Source organism: Etheostoma cragini, chromosome 10 (assembly GCF_013103735.1).
Source record: "Etheostoma cragini isolate CJK2018 chromosome 10, CSU_Ecrag_1.0, whole genome shotgun sequence".
Lineage (NCBI taxonomy): Eukaryota > Metazoa > Chordata > Actinopteri > Perciformes > Percidae > Etheostoma > Etheostoma cragini.
The window spans coordinates 6,595,786-6,617,106 of record NC_048416.1 but is presented as its reverse complement, the minus strand read 5'-3'; the positions used below and the strand labels follow the sequence as shown (position 1 = coordinate 6,617,106).

At 44.3% G+C, this 21,321-nt stretch overlaps 1 long non-coding RNA gene across 1 annotated transcript; it reads right to left on the bottom strand.

Annotated features, from left to right (window-relative positions):
- Positions 1-346: 346 nt before the first annotated feature.
- On the bottom strand, positions 347-1,069 carry LOC117951420. The gene is made up of 2 exons (XR_004658184.1): positions 889-1,069; positions 347-618 (listed from the first exon to the last, which is right to left on the bottom strand). It is a non-coding gene; the product is annotated as an uncharacterized LOC117951420 (long non-coding RNA).
- Between the last annotated feature and the right edge of the window lie 20,252 nt (positions 1,070-21,321).

The window sequence follows — 21,321 nt, the reverse complement described above, 5'->3', positions numbered from 1 at the left end:
TAGATTCTTATAGCAAGGAGTTCCATTTTCATTGGTGACTATTTGCAGCGTCTGAGTGCCGCGCAAATTCACTGCCACAAAGATTGGCCTCTGCCAGTAGCCCAACCTGCATAGAGGCGAGGGCCCGTTCATCGCTCTTCGCGCTTTTCTTTTGCTTTACAATAGGCAACAACAAAAAATATTCTCAGCAAAACACAAAAGAAATCCTACTAAAACATCACTTTAATGTAAAGTATTTTTCTCCAAACTTTACTTTAAATTAAATGATTTTCTTTTTCCCCTTTTTTGTGTGTGGGAAAGACAAAAGCAAAATTGTCAATAAAAGTGACGTCACTTCAATGAGAAGTTCTTTTAACTGTGACAAAATCACTTCAGTGCAAGTTCCACAAAAAAACCTTGCGATAGCCTTCAGCAACCTCCGGCGACCAAGCTGGTGTTGATCCACGATGGATCCGGGTCACGGCACCAATGTAACCGGTCTGGCCTCAGTACCGGTTACCTGCGTTGTGTCTAGAGTGAAGACGACTGGAAACTCAGGCCTTGGCACAGGACGTTTAATGCTCTGTTCAGTGTTTTAGAGAAAGAAAACAGCGTTGCTCATTCGCCCTCAACACACGCCTAACAACATAAAAAGAAATACATACACTTATACAGGCGCAGTGGTGAACACAGAATGGAGAATGCTAACGCAAATCCACGTGAAAACATAGCATTTAAGCTAGCTTACTAAAACACTCAGAACAGAACAATACACAAAAATACACGGAAGGAAATGAAGCACAACAACTGTTAAAAACCCATACTAATCACAATCACCCTGTCTAACACTTAAATACACATTGAACATAGTATTTAATAAATTTGCCTCGCGCTATACAAGGTAACTACCGCTCTCGGCCAGATCCAACACCGTCTGACGAGATCCGGGAAAACAAACAGTACATTCCCAAAACGCCCAGCAGAGGGCGCATTTCCCATGTAAATTACATGAACAAGTCCCTTCATTAAATTAACAGCAAACAAACCAAAACCAAAAATACACAGTAAAATGAGGGATATTTGGTGGAATTCAAACGTTTTTTTTTCCATACCTGCTACATCTGGACGTCACCTTGTCTCAGTATTCCTGCTGTTGTTCCCGTTTCCCTGGTCGGGTGATTTTATGTTTTTGTTCTTTTGATACCTGCCTTTTTGCCTTGTGTTCTGGATGTCTAGTTCCGTTGGGACTTACCTTGTGTTTGGACAATAAACTCCTGTTTACCCCCACCTGCCTGCCTGCCGTTCTCCTCTCTGCATTTGGGTCCAATCCTCACACGCCCCCCTAACAGAGTCAGAACCAAGGTCAAAATAGAAAGTTAATTGTCACTTTAATTTAAAACAGGCTGTATAATGTTGTCTAAAGGAAATTAAAATAATAAACCTCTGCATACTTTGTTTACTGTGAATGGCAAAAATATGTCACGACGTGATGTGTTATCAACTTTTACATCCGCCATTTGGTGAATTTTTTGAAAATTTAGATGTTTAAAACAGTTATTTAATATTAGAAAAATCAATCTGTTCTGCTGCAAAAATCTAAAATAATTCAGCTAAAATCTTTTTTTAAATTAGTACACAAAACTCATCTATTGGCATCTGTTTGATGACGAAACGATGACTCCTTGTAGCACTTTTTGTAGTCCAAGGTACACAGCATGCACACAAAGATAATTTGTTAATGTTCAAAAACAGTTTTAAAATACATAATGATAAATCAAATTTAAAAGAGTGAATTTACAGATAAAATTTCCAAAGCAACCATAACATTCACTGTACACTAATATAAAATGTACACTAATCATAGTAAAAATTAAAATGTATAAGTATAAATAAGTATTTGAACACCCTGCTATTTTGCAAGTTCTCCCACTTAGAAATCATGGAGGGGTCGGAAATTGTCATCGTAGGTAGATGTCAACTGTGAAATCCCAATGTAGGATTTTTTAACTTTTTATTTGTATGAAACGGCTGCAAATAAGTATTTGAACACCTGAGAAAATGAATGTTAATGTTTGGTACAGTAGCCTTTGTTTGCAATTACAGGGGTCAAACGTTTCCTGTAGTTTTTCACCAGGTTTGCACACAATGCAGAAGGGATTTTTGGCCCACTCCTCCACACAGATCTTCTCTAGATCAGTCAGGTTTCTGGGCTGTCGCTGAGAAACAGAGTTTGAGCTCCCTCCAAATATTCTCTATTGTGTTTAGGTCTGGAGACTGGCTAGGCCACACCAGAACCTTGATATCCTTCTTACAGAGCCACTCCTTGGTTATCCTGGCTGTGTGATTCGGGTCATTGTCATATTGGAAGACCCAGCCTCCACCCATCTTCAATGCTCTAAATGAGGGAGGGTGGTTGTTCCCCAAAATCTCGCAATACATACATCCTCTCCTTAATACAGTGCCGTCGCCCTGCCCCATGTACAGAAAAACACCCCCAAAGCATGATGCTACCACCCCCATGCTTCACAGTAGGGATGGTGTTCTTGGGATGGTACTTACTCTCTCTTCTTCCAAACACGGTTAGTGGAATTATGACCAAAAAGTTATATTTTGTTCTCATCTAACCACATGACTTTCTCCCATGACTCCTCTGGATCATCCAAATGGTCATTGGCAAACCTAAGACGGGACTTGACATGTGCTGGTTTAAGCAGGTGAATCTTCCGTGTCATGCATGATTTCAAACCATAACGTCTTAGTGTATTATCAGCAGTAACCTTGGAAACGGTGGTCCCAGCTCTTTTCAGGTCATTGACCAGCTCCTCCCGTGTGGTTCAGGACTGATTTCTCAACTTTCTTAGGATCATTGAGACCCCCCCGATTTGAGATCTTGTATGGAGCCCCAGTCCGAGGGAGATTGACAGTCATGTTTAGCTTCTTCCATTTTCTAATAATTGCTCCAACAGTGGACATTTTTTCACCTAGCTTTTGTCTCTAGTGTCTCTGGAAAGCTCTTTGCTCTTGGCCATGTTAGTAGTTGGATTCTTACTGATTGTATGGGGTGGACTGGTGTCTTTATGCAGCTACTGACCTGAAACAGGTGCATCTAATTTAGGATAATAAAGGGAGTGGAGGTGGACATTTTGAAGGCAGACTAACAGGTCTTTGAGGGTCAGAATTCTAGCTGATAGACAGGTCTTGTAATACTTATTTGCAGCTGTATCATACAAATAAATTGTTAAAAAATCATACATTGTGATTTCTGGATTAAGTCTCTCACAGTGGACATGCACCTACGAAGAAAATTTCAGACTCCTCCGTGATTTCTAAGTGGGAGAACTTGCAAAATAGCAGGGTGTTCAAACACTTATTTTCCTCACTGTACATAAATGACTAATAAATCTTCACATCAAGTCTGTTCACATGTTTTAAACAATTCTTGTACAAATAACCGTGTTGTTTTACACAAGGAAATTACTATTTAAAGGTATTTACTCATAACTTAGCTCAGACTATACTATCCACACTAAAGCCGGCATAAGTATACACCCTGAAATATAAACAAAACAATTTTAATAACTTACATGTGATCTTACATGGATCTATTCCTCTGTATAGATAGATGAAATGTTTAGTTTTAGTGTACTGCTAGGGGGAGACGACGAGTAACAATACAGAACAGAACATCAGCACTGATACCGGTACCTGATATTTTGTTCCTGGTACTCAACAGTACTTTTTTGGTCAGTATTTCGGTTGTGAAAAGTATTCCAAACCTATTTATCCTATTTACTTATAACATTATTTATTTAGAATATTTTAAACTGACTGAAATTAAATGAAAATAAAACTCCCTCTGTCCTCCTAAACCATACATACACCCAACATAATTGAATAAGTATTGAACTCTTATTCTTGTATTTGTATATTATTCTAATTTACCTGTTTAATTTACATCATGACCATTTTCACTGCTTTTTAATCTTTCATGTGAATAACTTTAAATTGCTTTGTTGCTGAAAAGTGCTATAGAAATAAAGTTGCCTTGCCTTACAACCTAAGCCTGTCTGTCAGTCCCCGAGGCATAGAAGCCAGTGTTGTGCCTGCTTTTCTCACAGGAAGTGTAACATCGACAGCACCGCCACTGCTTTTGGCCCGCTATTAATATCATATCACAGTGAATGGTGTTTGTGTGAAGTTTTGAAAACCTGTAACGACACTTGAAACAACTTTATCGGAGTTGCGGTTACTCACTGTGAGGGTTTATCTGGTGAGCAGGTGGGACCTTGCAGTTTATGAATGTTGTGAATGGTTTGTTCATTAGGATGCACTATATAAATAGTCCATTTACTGTAATTCTGACTGTGTGAACGCACTCCTGATGTGTAGGCACATGGAATTTGGTAGGCTTTGTGTGTTAGTAAAAGGCGGCTGTCATCCATTTTGCACTCCAACTTTTTCACCATATTCTGCTGAAGTGCCTAGACAGCTTGTCTAATGATTCCCCTTGTTTTCAAGGAAGATTGGCATTTTCCTTTAAAATAAGCTGCTTTTTGTTTTGGTGATAACTCTTACTTTCCATGCTGTTTGCTCGCTGCATTTCTAAAGCTGGACTAGCGTCTTTTAGTTTCAGAGCTGGAGTTTTCACGAGTAACTACTGCGGTACTTTAAAGAGGGCATAAGCTGGGCTGATAGTTTGCTTTCATTCCAACGAGGCCAAGGGTGTCAGAGGCCCAGGGTTTGAGAGCCACAATTATTAGAACTTAGATAATTTTCAGGTATCTTTACAGCCCTAAAGAGACAGCAATTTGTAACGCAATTTAAGTCTGTATTATAAAATATATAAATTTAGACTTAAATTGCATAGCTATGAAATAAATAAATATGGTTATGTTTAAATATGAAAGGAAGAAATACCTTGTCCTTGTGCTACTACAATTAGAACTTTTCAGCAGCCTCGCGTCAGTGCATGAATGGATTATTTTCAGTTACTGCTTTATTTTTTAGCAATAATAATAATAATAATAATAAATATATAACATAAAAAATATATATGTGTTTTTTTGTTATTTTTATATACTATAAATATTGATGAAGGCTATGGCCAGAACTAGGCAGACTGAAATCAGAGGGACATTTGGAAAAATAATAATTACAATGATAAATGCCCTGCCTCAGATTTTGGTCACCTGAAAAGATTATTGTTTCTTGTTGACATTTTGAAACAGATGCAAAGCCCATAATGGCTAGTAAATCTGTTTCTTCCCATTGGCTTATTTGTACACTTGGGCAAACAGTTATTTCTGAACCTCATTATCGAAAGATATACCTACTCTACTACTCTAAAAGTAGAATGGGAGTCAGAACCTTCAGCTCCCACAAATGTCCCACAAATGCCTGTTGCTAATTTAGCTCTGGGGAGTTTACTCCCGGAGTCCTTATGTTCTTTGCTCACCATGTTTCCTTGGATTACGGTGCCACTAAAATCATGGTTGCAGCTGTCCTCGTGGTCCTGCTACACGTCGTGCAATACCCTGTTACATCCTGCTACACGCAGTACATGCTAGTCCTGCTATGCTCGGCCAGTGCCCTGCTATGCCATGAACTACTACAACAACTATTTCTAGTCACTGTTCAATTATCATTTTTGTGCACGTTATTGCAACTAATCATTACACCCCCAACCGGCACCGTCACACACCACTTACCAACAGCCTGGGTCTGTCCGAGGTTTTTTCCTTAAAGAGCTGCTTGCTCTGAGGGGAATTACTAGAATTGTTGGGTCCTTGTAAATTATAGAGTGTGGTCTAGACCTACTCTAGCTGTAAAGTGTTTTGAGATAACTCTAGTTATGAATTGATATATTATATATATAAAAAACGTTGAATTGATTTTTTTTAGGTCAATTTGAAGTGAAATTAGAGGGATATTGGCCGATGAGTTGTGGAGACTCATTCACTGGAAATAACCAAAAAAACATAGCCTATATGCGATGGGGAGTGGCATTTCTTCATAACCATTAATTAAACAGCTCTAATGTGGGGTAAGATCATTGTAATAATAAATAACCCAATACCACTGTTAATTTATTTTAGAGGAGAGTCAACTGAGGGAAAGTGACAGAGATAGACACAAAGAAAGAGAGAAAGTAGTGCTTAGAGAGACAAATGGACAAAGACTGAGCATGAGACATTTAAAGAGATATTATAATCATTGACCTTTTGAATGCCTGCCAAAGGTTGGAAGCATCACAAATGCTTCAGTCAACAAGGGAAAGATGAACTTATCCAGTGGGAGATTAACTTGCCATCTTGCTCGTCTCTTCCTGACTCACCCTGATTTACCCTCCTCTTTGCATTGTTCTCACCGTTACTCCAGCTCTCTTCCGGGAGATGCCCAATCCTTGCCTTAAATTGTAAACTGTAAAATTAACATTCAAGTACAAGTACAAAATTATCCATTCAGCCACACAAACATTTTGATGCCAAACAAATATTGATTGGACAGTAATTACCTTATTGCTAATAACTTTTTTTAAATTAAAGTAGACACTGTGCCTTTTCTGTATTTTCTGTCATATCTATAATGTTACAATGTTGGATGTTTATGTTAAACGTGGTTAATAATTCAAATAGTAAAGAAATCCCTAGGAGCTAAGACCCAGCGTTCCCAACTTGGCAACTTTCTCGATTTAGCGGCTTTCCAGACCTTCTTGGTGACTTTTTATAACAAGCGACTAGCCACAAATTTAGCAACCTTTTTAGACCACCAGTGAAAAAGAAAGTATATACAAATATATTTCTATTGTAATTCATTCCCATGCATGCAGCCCATGGCTCCTTGACCAAGGTGCTGATGTCTCTCCCCCTCTCCCCCTTTCCCCTCAGCAACACTATGAAGGCAGTCAGTAGGCTTGGCTGGCCGCTGTGCCTGCCTTGCAGAGACAAGAGAGAATAGACGGGACACGGAGAGAGAAGCCGCTGAGCTGGCCCTGAACATCCAGTTCTTCGTGTCTGATCCAAGCCAGCCTTCTTTTTGAATTCTGTTCTTGAATTCTGTTGATTTATTTTTAATTCTGACTCCTTTGACAAAAACAATAATTTTACCTCGCTGAACACAGAAGTTGCTGGTCTTCCACTGCCTCAATATTTTTGTTTGTGTTTTTGTGTGACTTTTGGAAATTAACTAAGCAGTACATTATTGGCTTCCATGTCAGTAGTCCTGCCTGTTTCCCCAGACTGGGAGGGTGCTGACCGCCATCTACTGTAAGTAATACACAATTTTTGCCTGTGTATTTTGCACCAAAAAAATTTGCAATTTTTTTACCATATATAGGACAGATTGGGAGTCACATTGAGACTTCAGAGGTTGGTTGAAGCCCTGTGTGGGCAATGATTCAGGGGCAAACTGTTGTTACCACAAGGCAGACTTGTATGCAAAAATTAGAAAACCATATTATGAAGACTTTGCAGATCACAAAAGGTATGTGCCACACACATTGGCTGTCCATGGAGCCTACTGTGTCTCTGATCCTGGACCAATGTGAGGAGCTTAAAATGCGTTTCAGCCTCACCAAGGTAAGCAAGCACTGTTTACATGCAGATGTTTTAAACTCTATAACTCCATAAAACTTCCTTCTTTGTTTTTTTTCAACTCTGTCATCACTGACCGACAGTCTGCCTTCAAGACTTTTGAAAGGGAGCAGACTGACCTCCGAAGCAACTTTTCTGTCTAAAGCTTTTAACTAGGTCATTCTGCAACAGAGTCATCAACCTGCTGGCTGAAACTGATGTAATCAAGAGCTAATTGAAGGGCACAACAACCCCAGGCCCTACCTTGGCTACACATTTGAGGCCAAGGTAGCAGAACTGAGCCTTACCCCTGAAAATAAGCGGAAGGCAAGGCTCCCTGAGTGAGGGGAAAATCAAACTCTGGAACCGCACCTCTCTGCAGACCCTCAGTTCTATTCTCTGCATGAGATATGGCCTGGGGCTGGCTAGGGATGTGTTACGAGTTTCAAAGTTGAGTAACTGGAGTAACAAAAGATTTTATGTTGATTGGGATTCAATACTCAACTCTTACGAATGGAACCCTGGAAAACAGAATTTTGGAGACAGCAAGTGAGTGAATGAACCACCTTCTTCGTCGCCAAATCGCTTGCACGTTACAAAATAAATATCAATGCTACTGTACCGTCCTAATAGTAATATCAAAATAATGACTCATATTTGACTCTATAGAGCTATATATATATATATCTGTACATTATACTAATGTCATAATGTAAGTCATAAACCCTCTTTAACAGAAAACAAACTTCCAAATGACGTCTGTGTCAACACAAACCATCATTCACCTAGGGACAATTGCTTAACCCACAATACATTATAATACAAAACATTTCAATAAAATACATACTAACCTTTAGGAAAAACTCCTCTTTAAGTATCAAACATCACAACCTTTTAACATATCTCTGTCTAACTATCTCGTCAGGATATCTTAAAAAACACAAAATAAATCATTGGGGAGTGGAAGCAGAATCACACATACACACCAATACAAACCGTTTAGCTAGCCGCTAGCTCTATTGTTAATGAAACCCGTTTCACAAGGTTATAAATGCGGCACTTTAGCTTGGCTTTACACATCACAAATTACATAGCTTAACCACCACAGCTTCAGTACACCATACACATTTCAGAAGGCAAACAGCTTTGTCATTTTCAATGTACACAGTACCAACCTGGAAAATTGAATTTCAGAGACAGCGAGTGAGTGAATGAACCGCCTTCTTCGTCGCCAAATCTCTGTCTGAGAGACGGGTGTCCGTCACCTGAACACCACAGTGTACTGATTCTTGCACTTTGGTTCCGCCCTTTTTGTTTCCCTGCTACATTACTATGGTCTTGACTAAGAACACCTGAAATTTGTACTAAACGCTACGCTTGTTATTATAGTGTCCCTTAAGGGTGTATCACACACTGCCCAACAAATACAAGTGTCTCCTGACACGAGATATCTTTCACTCTTTAACATTCCGACAGGTAATCAAACTGTATAGGGTATGTGTGCTTCAATAGGTATGAAATGTCTGATGTTTAAGTAACTCAACAGGTAAGTATAAAATGTCTGTAATTGTCTTTCATGGTGTCTCACCCTCAGTGAGCCGGATACACAACAGGGAAGTAAGGGTACGGGGCGATAGATGTGGGTTGGAAGTGGTGGAAGTATGGTGTACAATGACACTGATAAGTACCCTGTACCGGCTGGATTCCAAATGCACTCACAGTGGGTCTTGGATGATAAGCTGGTTGACCCAGTGATGGGTAAGTAAACAAATAACCTGGCCGTCTCTCTCTGGTGGACTGTCTCAGTGGGATCTGATTTTCAGGTTGTGGCGTGGAGACATTGTTCTCTTGGTGGACAGCATGTGGTTCCTCTTGAATGGTTGCAGGTTGAGGCTGTTCCATGCCCTGTTCATCCCCACTGGATGTCACTTGTTCCTCACTTCTAATACTCTCCCTGTCCTGTTCGGATTCTGCATGAATCGTTCCTCCCAGTTAAGTCTCATTCTGTTCCTATCTGTTTTGGAAGGCAGGAGTAGCATGCGGCTCAGGTAAGCAACTTTCAGCTCTTGGTTTCTCCATCGGTATTCGTAACCAGTAACAAGGCACACTTTCCTCTCCCTCGGAGTCACTGGTATCTGGGCTCTGTGTCTCACGTGTGGGTTTTGGGATGCCTGCTGTTCTCTTCTTTCTCTTTCGTGACTCGGCTGTGTTGGTGATCTGGTTCTGAAAAGGCTCTATAGGTAGGTTGTGACTTTCAATAGAAGGGTTCCTGTGTAGAGTGCTAATTGGTCAGCCTCCTGCCTCTGGGCTCACTTTGTTGACAGGATTATCTCCAACCTGTTATCTCACAATGTAGATAAGCTTCTCCCAGTAAGGTCTGAGCTTCGCAGGTCCCCCTAGTTCACTGAGATTGCGTACCAGAACTTTGTCCCCAATCTGAAGAACCACACCTCTGCTCCTTTTATCGTAGTACGTCTTTCCTTTGGAGCTGGACTGTCGCCTGTTTGCTTCTGCTATTTGGTAAGCCTCAACCATCTTTGCTGCCCATTTCTCAGCATATCCTTTTGGTCCATTGATTTCAGCTCCTTCGCCCTTAATGAGGCCGAAGAGGATGTCCACAGGTAGGCGAGCATGTCGAACATATAACAAATAGAACGGGGAGAACCCTGTGCCCTCGTGCCTGGTACAGTTATATGCCTGGAGTACGTGAGACAGGTGTTCCTTCCAACTCTCCTTCTCTTTCTCTCCCAAGGTGGGGAGCATCTGCAAGACCGTGCGGTTGAGCCTTTCCGCAGGGTTGTCCTGGGGGTGATAAGGAGAGGTTCTTGAGTGAGCAACACCAGCTAATTGCCTGCGTGTTTCAAAGAGTTCATTCTCAAACTCCCAACCCTGGTAATGGTGTAGCTTGGCCGGATCCAAATCTTGGGATGAAATCATTGAAAGCAGCCGTCTTGCCAGCCTTGTTCCTGGTGGGGTAGGCTTGTGCGAATCGGCTGTAGTGATCAACCACCACCAGGATATACTCGTATCCACCTCTGCATGTCTCCAGATGAAGGAAATTGATGCACACCAGCTCAAGGGGCGAGTTTGATGTAATACTTCCCATTGGTGCTCTTTCATGTGTGGCTGGCTTTTTCTGTTTTATGCAAGGGCACTTCCTGGTCAAGTACTCTCTCATTTTTCATGAAAGGCCAGTAGAACTGCTCCCTCGCTAGGTTCACAACTTTTGCAACGCCAACATGACACATGTTATTATGCAGCTGGGTGAGTGCTGTTCGTTTTTAAGTGGCTGGCAGGAGCAGTTGTTGTCAACCTGCACTCTTCCTGTAGAGAAGACCATTCTCTATGTGCAGTCGGCTCCACTCTCTCAACAGCCTCCTTGTGTCTGTGTCTGTTCTCTCTTTGTCCTCCTCTGTTAGTGGTGGTCTTTTTCCTTCAACGCCAACAATTTCCCTATAGCTGGGTCGTTTTTTTGTTCCCTTACAAGCTCATCATGACTGACTTCTTGTAGAGGCTCAACTTGGGGTTGGCTGTGGGATGTCAAGTTGAGGGCTGCCACCCAAGCCAGATCTCCATGTTGTGCCCTCCGGCTTCCTTCCCATACAGCGCATACTGCCTCCTCCGATAACTCCTCCGAACACCCAGCCATGAGGGTGTCAATGTCCAGGGGCCAGCGTGACAAGGTGTCAGCATTGATGTTGGTTTTGCCCGGCCGGTATTTAATGTCAACGTGGAAATCGGCCAGTTACCCCACCCATCAGTGTCCCACTGCGTTGAGGTTGGCAGGTCTCAGAATGTATGTGAGGGGGTTAATATCCGTGAAGACTGTGAAATGCGGGGCGTAGAATAGGTAGTCACAGAACTTTTCACATATCGCCCACTTCAATGCAAGAAATTCAAGTTTTCCGCTGTGTAAGTGATAATTTTGTTATGCTGGTGTTAGTGTGCGTGATCCATATCCAATCACCCTCATCTTCCCATCCTGGTTCTGACAAAGAACTGCACCTAGACTCTTTTGGGAGGCGTCTGTGTGGAGTGTAAAGGGCTGATTGAAATTGGGATATGCCAGCACGGGGGGTTTGATTAGCCGGTCCACAAGCTGTCCAAAGATCCGGTAGTGTTGCATTTTCCAGTCTACAGGAGTACGGGAGGACTGCTGATTGCATTTTGTCTTTCCTCGTGACAGATTGGATGCAGTGGTGTTGGACTTTGACTGAAGCAGGTCGTACAGGGGCTTGGCATAACGTGAGAAGTCCTGCACGTATGTTCGATAATATCTCAAGAACCCAAGTAGCTGCCTGACATCCCCAACTGTCTGTGGCGTCCTGTCTTTCAATGCCCGCACTGCTTCAAGGTCTTTAGGATCCAGTTTGACTCCTTCCGCTGACACCAACCTGCCGACATATTGGACCTCTTTGCGAAGAGCTCACATTTCTCTGGCTTCAGCTTTACCCCGTGGTGCTGCAATGCTTTGAGGACTCTGCGTAGCACCTCCACATGCTCCTCAAAGGACCTGGAGAAGCCAAAGTCAAAGTACTTTTATTGACTTTTGACTTTGTAGGGAATGCAACACTCATTTCTCAACGTGTCGAGCATACCTTCCATGCTCCTTTGAAAAGCCGCTGGGGCGTTCAATAACCCAAAGGGTATTCAGACCCACTCATAGAGCCCCCATTGGGTTATGAATGTGGTCAGCTGCCTTGATAAAGCCTTGATGGTAGGCTTTCCCCTGATTGAGGATGAATCCAGGCATATCCTCCCAGGGAGTCAGTGAGGTCCTGAATTCTGGAAAGGGGGTGACTGTCCGGCACGGTTTTGTTGTTGAGGAGCCGGTAGTCAACACACAGGCGTTAAGATCCATCTTTCTTTCTCACACAGATGACAGGGGCTGCATAAGGGGACTGGGACTTCACTATCCACCCTTTAACCAACAGCTCCTGGATGGATTCCTTAACTTCCCTGTAGAGTGGCTTTGGGATGGATGCGTTGGCCCTCTGAACAGTGGTGTCATTCTAAGTCCTGATCTCCATCTGCAGGGAGGGGATGCACCCTATATTGTCGCTGTTCCGGGCAAATGCGCCACGCTCCTCGTGGAGCACTTCCTTTACCGTCTGTTGTTGTTCAGGGCTGAGGTGACTGATATCAACAGGAGGAAGCCAGGACTCAGATGGGGGAGTACTGGGAGAAGCTACACCATTAGTCTCAACTGATGTCATCTTTCTTGGTGTGGTAACAGCCTGGTGTGACTCTGGTGCATTGGTCTCAAGGACCTTAAGAACATGTCGGATGGTTCCTAAAGAGGTTCTCCTTGGCAGGGTGACCTAATGCTTTTTCGAGATGGGCACCTTAACATGGGGCCGTCGGCTGTTATTGATTTACAAGAGGCCTTCTCCTACACTCAACTGCTCTAAGACAATGCTTCCCTCAGCTGGTTGGTAAAAGACAACGGGGTCAGAGACATCAAAGTTTGGAGGTACCCTACACCATACATGTGCTGTCCTGCCTGGGGGAATGATAGCATGGTCTTGGCCCACTCTTATAGTGACTGGATCAGAGTACGTCCTGGGAGGTACCTAGATGAAATTCACAATGGCCTCTACCTGTTCCTCCTCTATTCCAAATGCACTGCGGAGAAGACTGACAATTGTTGCGACTGGGTCACCTGAGGAATCTTTCCTGCTGATGATCTCCTGGAGTGGCTCCTAGAAGGGGCTGGGGAAGTGGCAACAGACTGACTAGGAAAGGGGCCTGTATGGTGAGATTGGGGTCTTCATTTCCTGCAAGATCTACCGCAAGCTCAACCCATCCACTGTATGGAACGGCGTGGCCAGTGACTGCATTGAAGCCAAGTTCTTCCTCTAGAAGCTCAGAGAGAGGTGTCAATATGTGATAGGAATGTGAGTGTCACTCCATTGTTGGTCAATTATGCTCACCTGGGAGCCTGAATCAAACAGAACTGTAGCTGGGTACCCACCAATCAAACATTTCAGTAGACTTTTCTTTCCAATTATGGGTGCCTTAAAGGAGAGGTCACTGTGGCTGGTCAGTACATGTGGTTGTTGTGGCTTGTTTTGCTTGGGGTATCTTGTTTGTTTATTACTAGTTATTGTTTGGTACTGAAGCTGCTCGCCGGTCTCTGGGCGTCCCTCCACAAAGACCAAGCCCCATTTCCCTGCACCTTGACTCGCTGCAGACATCCCACTGCTCTGTGTCCTGCCTCTCCACAAACGAAGCAATGTTACACTCCTGTGCATTCTGCTCGGTACATTTCTGACAACGAGCTGTCCTTCCCATCGCCGGGACTGTAGGTTGTCTCAGCTGAGATTGGACAGGTCTGCTGGGGATTGACTGGAAGGGGGGGGGGGGGGGGGGGGGGGGGGTTGACTAAATGTGGGTTGGCGTAGTTAAAAGGTAGGACACCTTGGTGTTTGCTGTCCGTTCCTCAATCAAAGAAGCCACCATGTGTGTCAGGGTCTCCACCTGAGAAGTGAGCTGTTGTATCTTTTGACTTGTTATTGTTGTAAACTGCAACTGTTGTTGCCTTTTGTTGGGGGATTTGGCCCAATCTGCACTGGTGCTCATGCTCATCACTTATTATCATAACCTGACTAAGGATTTCCTCATCCGTGACTTGACTGTTTGAGATCAGAGGTCTCAATCTCTGCCGAAGGTCAGTATGTTTTGTCCCCAAACCCTGATAGACAGTATGGAGAAACACCTCCTGGATGGTCTTGGGATCATATGCAATGTCTGTACTGGTCTGTCAGGACTGGAAAAGGAGTTTCTGCTGGAGTCCAATCATGCGGTAGAAACTGCTGTGGTGATTCTTGTTCTGATTGTCTGGCGTACATCAACTCCTGGAACATCTCGGTTGTCGCTTTCTCTCCAAGGTGAGATCTGAGGAAACTTTTGAGTTCAGACACTGTAATTTAATTTTTGTTTACAAGCATATCCTTAAAGGCCCCTGGTTTGATGATCCTAAACACCCCTCTGACCACCTCTGCTTCTAGGTAGGAGAGGTCTTTCAGTACTACTGGTTGTGTTGGTATATTGGTATGGGTGTTAGGGTGGGATTGTGTCGGCCTAACTGGGCTGTTATTGTGAGAATGGGGTTGTGATGAAGAGTTTGGGATTGTAGTTCTTGGACTGTGACTAGGTGCAACATGTATGTTACCATCACTCAATGCACCCACTGGAAAATTAACAGGAGCAACATTAATTACTTTATGTTAGGACCCAAAGTTGGCTAGGGTGGGGGACGCAAACAGCTTAAAACAATAAAAAACCCGGGACAGAAAACAAACTGTTAAATAAGTCAACTTTATTGTGTCCGCACAACAAAGGACAACTAAAAACTATCTTCAAAAGGAAGACGGAAACAGCCACAGGTATTGCAAGAATTGGATCAGGGCAGATCACACAGCAGCTCCCTCTATGCTGGCTTCCACTGAAGCCTCTCTCTTCTGCACACAGCCATGCTGCCTTCTTTTAAGCTGTGGGACACTGATCAGCTGATCAGCCTCAGCTGCACGATCATCAGCAGCACACACCTGCAGAGACTCACACACACACCTGCAGAGAACCACAAAGCACAACACGGCACGAGACACCCCCTCCCATAAGAGGGAACCCCTCCACTTTGCACATCCATGGAGCATCACCACAAAGTACACAACCATAAGTTAAACACACTCAAGACCCCCAAAACCAGTCTCACCCACGGGACAGTGCATCAGCGATAATGTTGTCTGCTCTCTTCTTGTGTTTGATGCAGATGTAACTCTGGGCCAGAAGTGCCCAGCGCATCAAGCGCCGATTGCTGTTGTACATCTGGGCCAGAAAGACAAGAGGGTTATGGTCAGTGTAGACAGTGACTGTAAATGAACTGCTTCCTACATAGACATTGAAGTGCTGTAGGGCAAGGAGCATCGCTAAGGTCTCCTTCTCAATGGCAGAGTAGTTCAGCTGATGACGTTTGATCTTGGTGGAAAAGAAACAAACCGGATGACACACATCCCCATCACCTTCCTGCAACAGCACCAGCTCCAGTGGCACTGGCATCCACCTCAAGCTGGTAAGGTCGAGCAAGGTCAGGAGCAGCCAGCACAGGAGCACTACAGAGGAGAGACTTAGCAGAGTTCCACACGAAAGGAACCACAGGACTACACAACCTGGTCAGAGGAGCAACCACTACCGAGAAGTTCTTGCAGAAACAGCGAAAGTAACCTGTCATGCCTAAGAAACGCCTTAGTTCACGTCTATTGCTGGGCACTGGTAGAGAGACAACCGCAGCTACCTTAGCATCCACAGGCCGAACCTGCCCCTGGCCAACCTGCTTACCAAGGTAAGTGACAGTGGCCTTACCAAACTCACACTTTGCCAACTGTTGGCGGACGCCTCCCTTACCCTTAACTTGGCCGACAGTTTCTAGACTGGACATGTGACTACCCCACTCACTGTTGTAGACCACCACATCAACGAGATACACACTGCAGTTAGGTACATCCCCTAACACACGCTGCATCAGGCGCTGAAAAGTGGCAGGTGCGTTCTTCATGCCAAACGGCATCACAGTGTACTGCATAAAAGCATCAGGAGTGACAAAAGTAGAGATATCAGAAGCCCGCTGTGTCAAAGGAACCTGCCAGTATCCTTTGAGAAGATCAAGCTTTGAAATAAACACAGCTGATCCAACCCTGTCAACACAATCATCCATACGGGGCAAAGGTAAGGAATCTGACACGGTAACAGTGTTTACTTTACAAAAGTCCGTACAGAATCGAGGACTGCCGTCGGGTTTAAGCGCCAACAAGCAGGGTGAACTCCAGGGACTATAGCTGGGCTTGGCAAGACCATTCTCTACCAAGTAGCTGACCTCTGTCCTCATGGCCTTCCTTTTAGCATGCGGACAGCGGTATGCATGCTGTTTAATGGGAGCAGCATTACCCACGTTAATGTTGTGCTCCAGCACACCTGTGCGTGAGGGTACATACTTTAATATACTAGTATACCTGCCGAGCAGGCCGATCACATCCTGTTTGTAAGGCATGGGGAGGTAGGACAGCTACTGGTCAAGTTTGGACAATAACTCAGAGTTGGCTAGCCTACCACACAGATGATTTTCACAGGGTGTCATCAAGTCTCCCTCTGGGATGAAAAGTTTTCAGCATGTTAATATGACATATAGTCCCTTCCGTCTACGCTCAGGCGTACGGATAACATAATCGGTATTGGAAACTTTAGCTTCCACCACGTACGGACCTGAGAACCGGGCGTCAAGAGCAGAGCCTTTTGTGGGCAGCAAGACCAACACCTTGTGCCCAGCGGCAAAATGTCTCTCGACTGCCTTCTTGTCAAAGTGTCTTTTCATGTTACCCTGGGATGACGAGAGTGACTCCATGGCCAAATGTGTAGCATAGTGCAGACGTTCTCTACGGTTAGGTACAAAATCCAACACGTTCTTTCCACCAGAGTTATCACCCACTAATTTCTCCTTCAACACCTTCAATGGGCCACGCACATTGTGACCGAACACTAGCTCGGCGGGACTAAACCCTAAAGATTCTTGCTTTGCATCACGGACAGCAAAGAGAACAAAAGGCACACCCTCATCCCAGTCATTCCCAGTCTCATAACAGTACTTCTTCAGCATGGATTTCAAAGTCTGGTGCCAGCGCTCAAGTGCACCCTGCAACTCAGGATGATAAGCACTGGACACAGAGTGGGAGTACCGAGGGACTGGAGAGTCTCCTTGAAAATCCTGGACATGAAATTTGTTACCTGATCAGACTGTATGGTCTTTGGTAGATTGCAAGTCGTAAAGAACTTAATCAATGCTTTAGTGACTGCTTTAGCGGTTATCTTGCGCAAAGGAATGGCCTCAGGGAAACGGGTAGAGATACACATCATGGTGAGCAAAAATTGATTTCCAGACTTAACTTTTGGGCAATGGGCCTACGCAGTCGACTAAAACATGCTCAAAAGGTTCACCAACAGCCGGAATAGGCCGCAGCGGCGCTGGGGGCACAGGCTGATTACGCTTACCTACCATCTCGCAAGTACTGCAGGTTTTACAGAAGCGCACTACGTCTGCCTTCATTCCTGGCCAAAAGAACTGCCTAAGAACACGATCATAGGTTTTGCTGATGCCCAAGTGACCTAACCCTAGGTGCTCGTGAGCTAGAGCTAAAACATGCTGCCAACAGTCAACAGGGATTACTACCTGAAACCCCCCCCCCCCCCCCAATCCTCCTCAGAATCGGTCGCCCCCCAACCTTTCCGTGAGATCCACCTCCGCATCAACAAACCATTTTCCACAAGGAAAGTCAGTTGACCATTACACTCAGTCATGTTGACCACTGACTTCCACCACTTATCCAGCGAGGGATCATTTCTCTAAGCTTTAACGAGAGCCTCCAGAGTAAACGGTAAGGGTGCAGCGGCACTAGCCTTTTCACCAGGCTCACCTGAAGTACAGCTTACCGAACCACCAGAGCTCACACCTCCCCCAGAAAGTACAGAAGCAAACAAGGAATCGGACAAACTGACCTCTTGAGTCTGCTTATGAGCCTGTGCTCCAGTAGTAACGCTAGCTACAAACACATGAAGATGTTCTCGAGCTAGCTCTTTGCTTTCTGACTAGGGAATTCGAGTGCACACCACCTCAGGAACAGGATAAACTTTCCCCCCTGCAAGATCATTCCCCATGATAAAGTCAACGCCTTCGATAGGGAATCCTGACCAGGCACCTACTGTAAAAAACCCTGTCACTAGATCTGACTGTACATGAACATGATACAGCGGTGCTGGCACAAAACCCATTTCAATGCCCCTCACAACTGCACACACGCTTAAGCTAGGTCCCCGCGACAGAACATCAGTCAGGATCAGTGACTGTGAACAAGCCGTGTCTCGCAGTATTTTCACTGGATGCTGATTATCAGATTTCCCTGAAAGAGACACAAAAACATTAAAGATAAAAGGTTTAAAACAGTCATCAGGCATCCCAGGAGCCACAGATTCCAAGGATTGGACTCCAGGAGAAGTTTTAATCAATCCCACACCCTTCGGCTGTTTTCGATATGACCCTTGCTGCTTCCGCTTCCAAGAGTCGCAGTTGGCAATCAAATGACCGGACTTGTGACAGAAGAATTATAGTTTGTCAGACCTTGGACGCAAAGGAGCGCTGTCATAATGCACCGGAAGATCTGCATGATGGGTAACTTCACGTGGGAAAGTATCACGTTTGCTAAAAACAACCTTATGAGTAAGTGTAAACTCATCAGCTAGAGTAGCAGCTTGCTGCAGGGTGGACACTTTCTGCTCATTTAAATACACAGTAGTACGCTCAGGTACGCAGTTTTTAAACTCTAACAACATTAGCTCACGCAAAGCAGACAGATTGGCAACCTTACACGCTGCACACCACCTGTAAAAAAGAATCCCTTTCTCTCTAGCAAAGTCTACATACGACTGGCTCTGGCTTTTCCTAAGACTGCGGAAACGCTGTGTGTAGGCCTCAGGCCAGCCCATCCTCCATAGACATAGAGGAACAGGCGTCTTGAGCTTTACCCACTAACTTACACTGCAATAAAATAGCCCACACATCTTTAGGCCACTGTAGAGCAGCGGAAAAACGGCACCAGCGAAATGTGCTTACTCAAGTCAAAAATGACAGAACTGTGAGAATGCGCGCCAGCAGTGGATACGTTATGGGCATCCCAACCCAGCCTGTATCTCCATCTGACGCACCTTTAAGGCAGTCTCCGCCTCCAATTTCTTCAACTCTCTATGGAGCTGAAAATCCCTCTCTTTCTCCTCCCTCTCTACCTGAAGACTCATTAATCGCACCCTCAACCTGACATCCTGCTTATAACCCGGAGATGAGTCCAGCGACATTGGTTCGAACCTTGGTAAAGTGACAGGCTGTCGTCGGCCCCCTCATGTTGAACAACAGGAGTGACAGTAACGGGCAGATCTGTCACATCAGGTCCACTCACCTGTAGATTAGGGCTGCACACAGGTGCAGATACAGAGAAAACGCAAGACACATTTTTATTCTTTGGCTTTTAACTCCATGTGAGTTGTGTGGTCCTCTGATGGCTCTTACTGTTTTATTGTATTTTAGTATTTATTATTTTTATCTATTTTTTTATCTTTTTAAACCAGATGGTCTTATTTTGTTTTTACAATGTTTGACATTAATTGTTTTGTATGTTTGAGTTTTCTGTGCAGCACTTTGGTAACTTTGTGTTTGTAAAATGTGCTATACAAATAAAGTGGATTGGATTGGATTGAAAACCCCCTGACTAACAAGACCATCTAACACAAGAGCTTTCAGCTCAGCCTTACGGAGAGAAACGGACACAGCAATACCATAATGTACATCAATCGCATGCAGATCCTTCTTTGTACACCTGTCGAATGCACCAAAAGTAGGGTCTGCCAAAAACGCACCAAACTGAAAAGCGGCCATTGGACGCTACAAGCACATTCACGCCAAACACTGCAAGATTAATTTTTGATATTGATAATATGCCCACACAATAAGCCTCCAAACTTGCACGCACGCAACCAAATCTTCCCCAGAACCTGCCTAGTCAACACTAAACCCTAAATATCTTCTGAAGCCGTGCTAGGCTCGAGGCAACTTACAGGCAACACATCAGCGGCCGAAACCCTGAAACCCCAGCCCCCTTTGGAGAACGCAGTCTCCGCCTAGGATTGACTCCGAAAACAAAAAAGGCAAAACAATAAACTAGTGTCCAAAGGAAAGGCTGATGAGGCCCAGCTGGACACCACCCTATCTAGACTGAGGAAACAGGTTCACAACCATATACCAGCAAAGCCACGGAGACAGCACACAGGGCTATATTAATATCAAACAGAATAACTTACCGCATCCCGGACGAGCCTCCAAATCAGTTACGACCCAAAGTTGGCTAGGGTGGGGGACGCAAACAGCTTAAAACAATAAAAAACCCAGGACAGAAAACAAACTGTTAAATAAGGCAACTCCACACAACAAAGGACAACTAACAACTATCTTCAAAAGGAAGACGGCAACAGGCACAGGTATTGCAAGAATTGGATCAGGGCGGGTCCACAGCAGCTCCCTCTATGCTGGCTTCCACTGAAGCCTCTCTCTTCTGCACACAGCCATGCTGCCTTCTTTTAAGCTGTGGGACACTGATCAGCTGATCAGCCTCAGCTGCACGATCATCAGCAGCACACACCTGCAGAGAATCACACACACCTGCAGAGACTCACAAACACACACCTGCAGAGAACCATAAAGCACAACACGGCACGTGACACTTTACATATTCCATCATTTAAAACCAACAACTGACCCATACCTTCATCCCCGAGTCCTAGTATTGTGTCAGATTGCTTATAAGAGACAAGATATTCCATGCACCCCTCTTTATCATTCGGATTCAGCTCTTCCTCACGTTGACTGTCAACTGCAATGTCTTTCGCAACATGGGAGATGTTGTTGCTTGAGAGTCTGAATAGTTTGTTGATGCTCTAAACTAATTCATTACACGTTGCTGACACGTTTTAATCTTTGTAGCTATTAGTTCAGTCGATCAGTGGTGTAGTGATTTAGTAAGTGGCGGGTGTGTATGTGTGTCGACCTCTCAAGCACAGGTGAGGTCCCCTGATGTTGGTGTGTGACGACCACACGTTCAGACTTAGACTTAGACTTAGCTTTATTAATCCCTTTGGGATGACTCCCGCAAGGAAATTAAAGTTACCAGCATCCGAT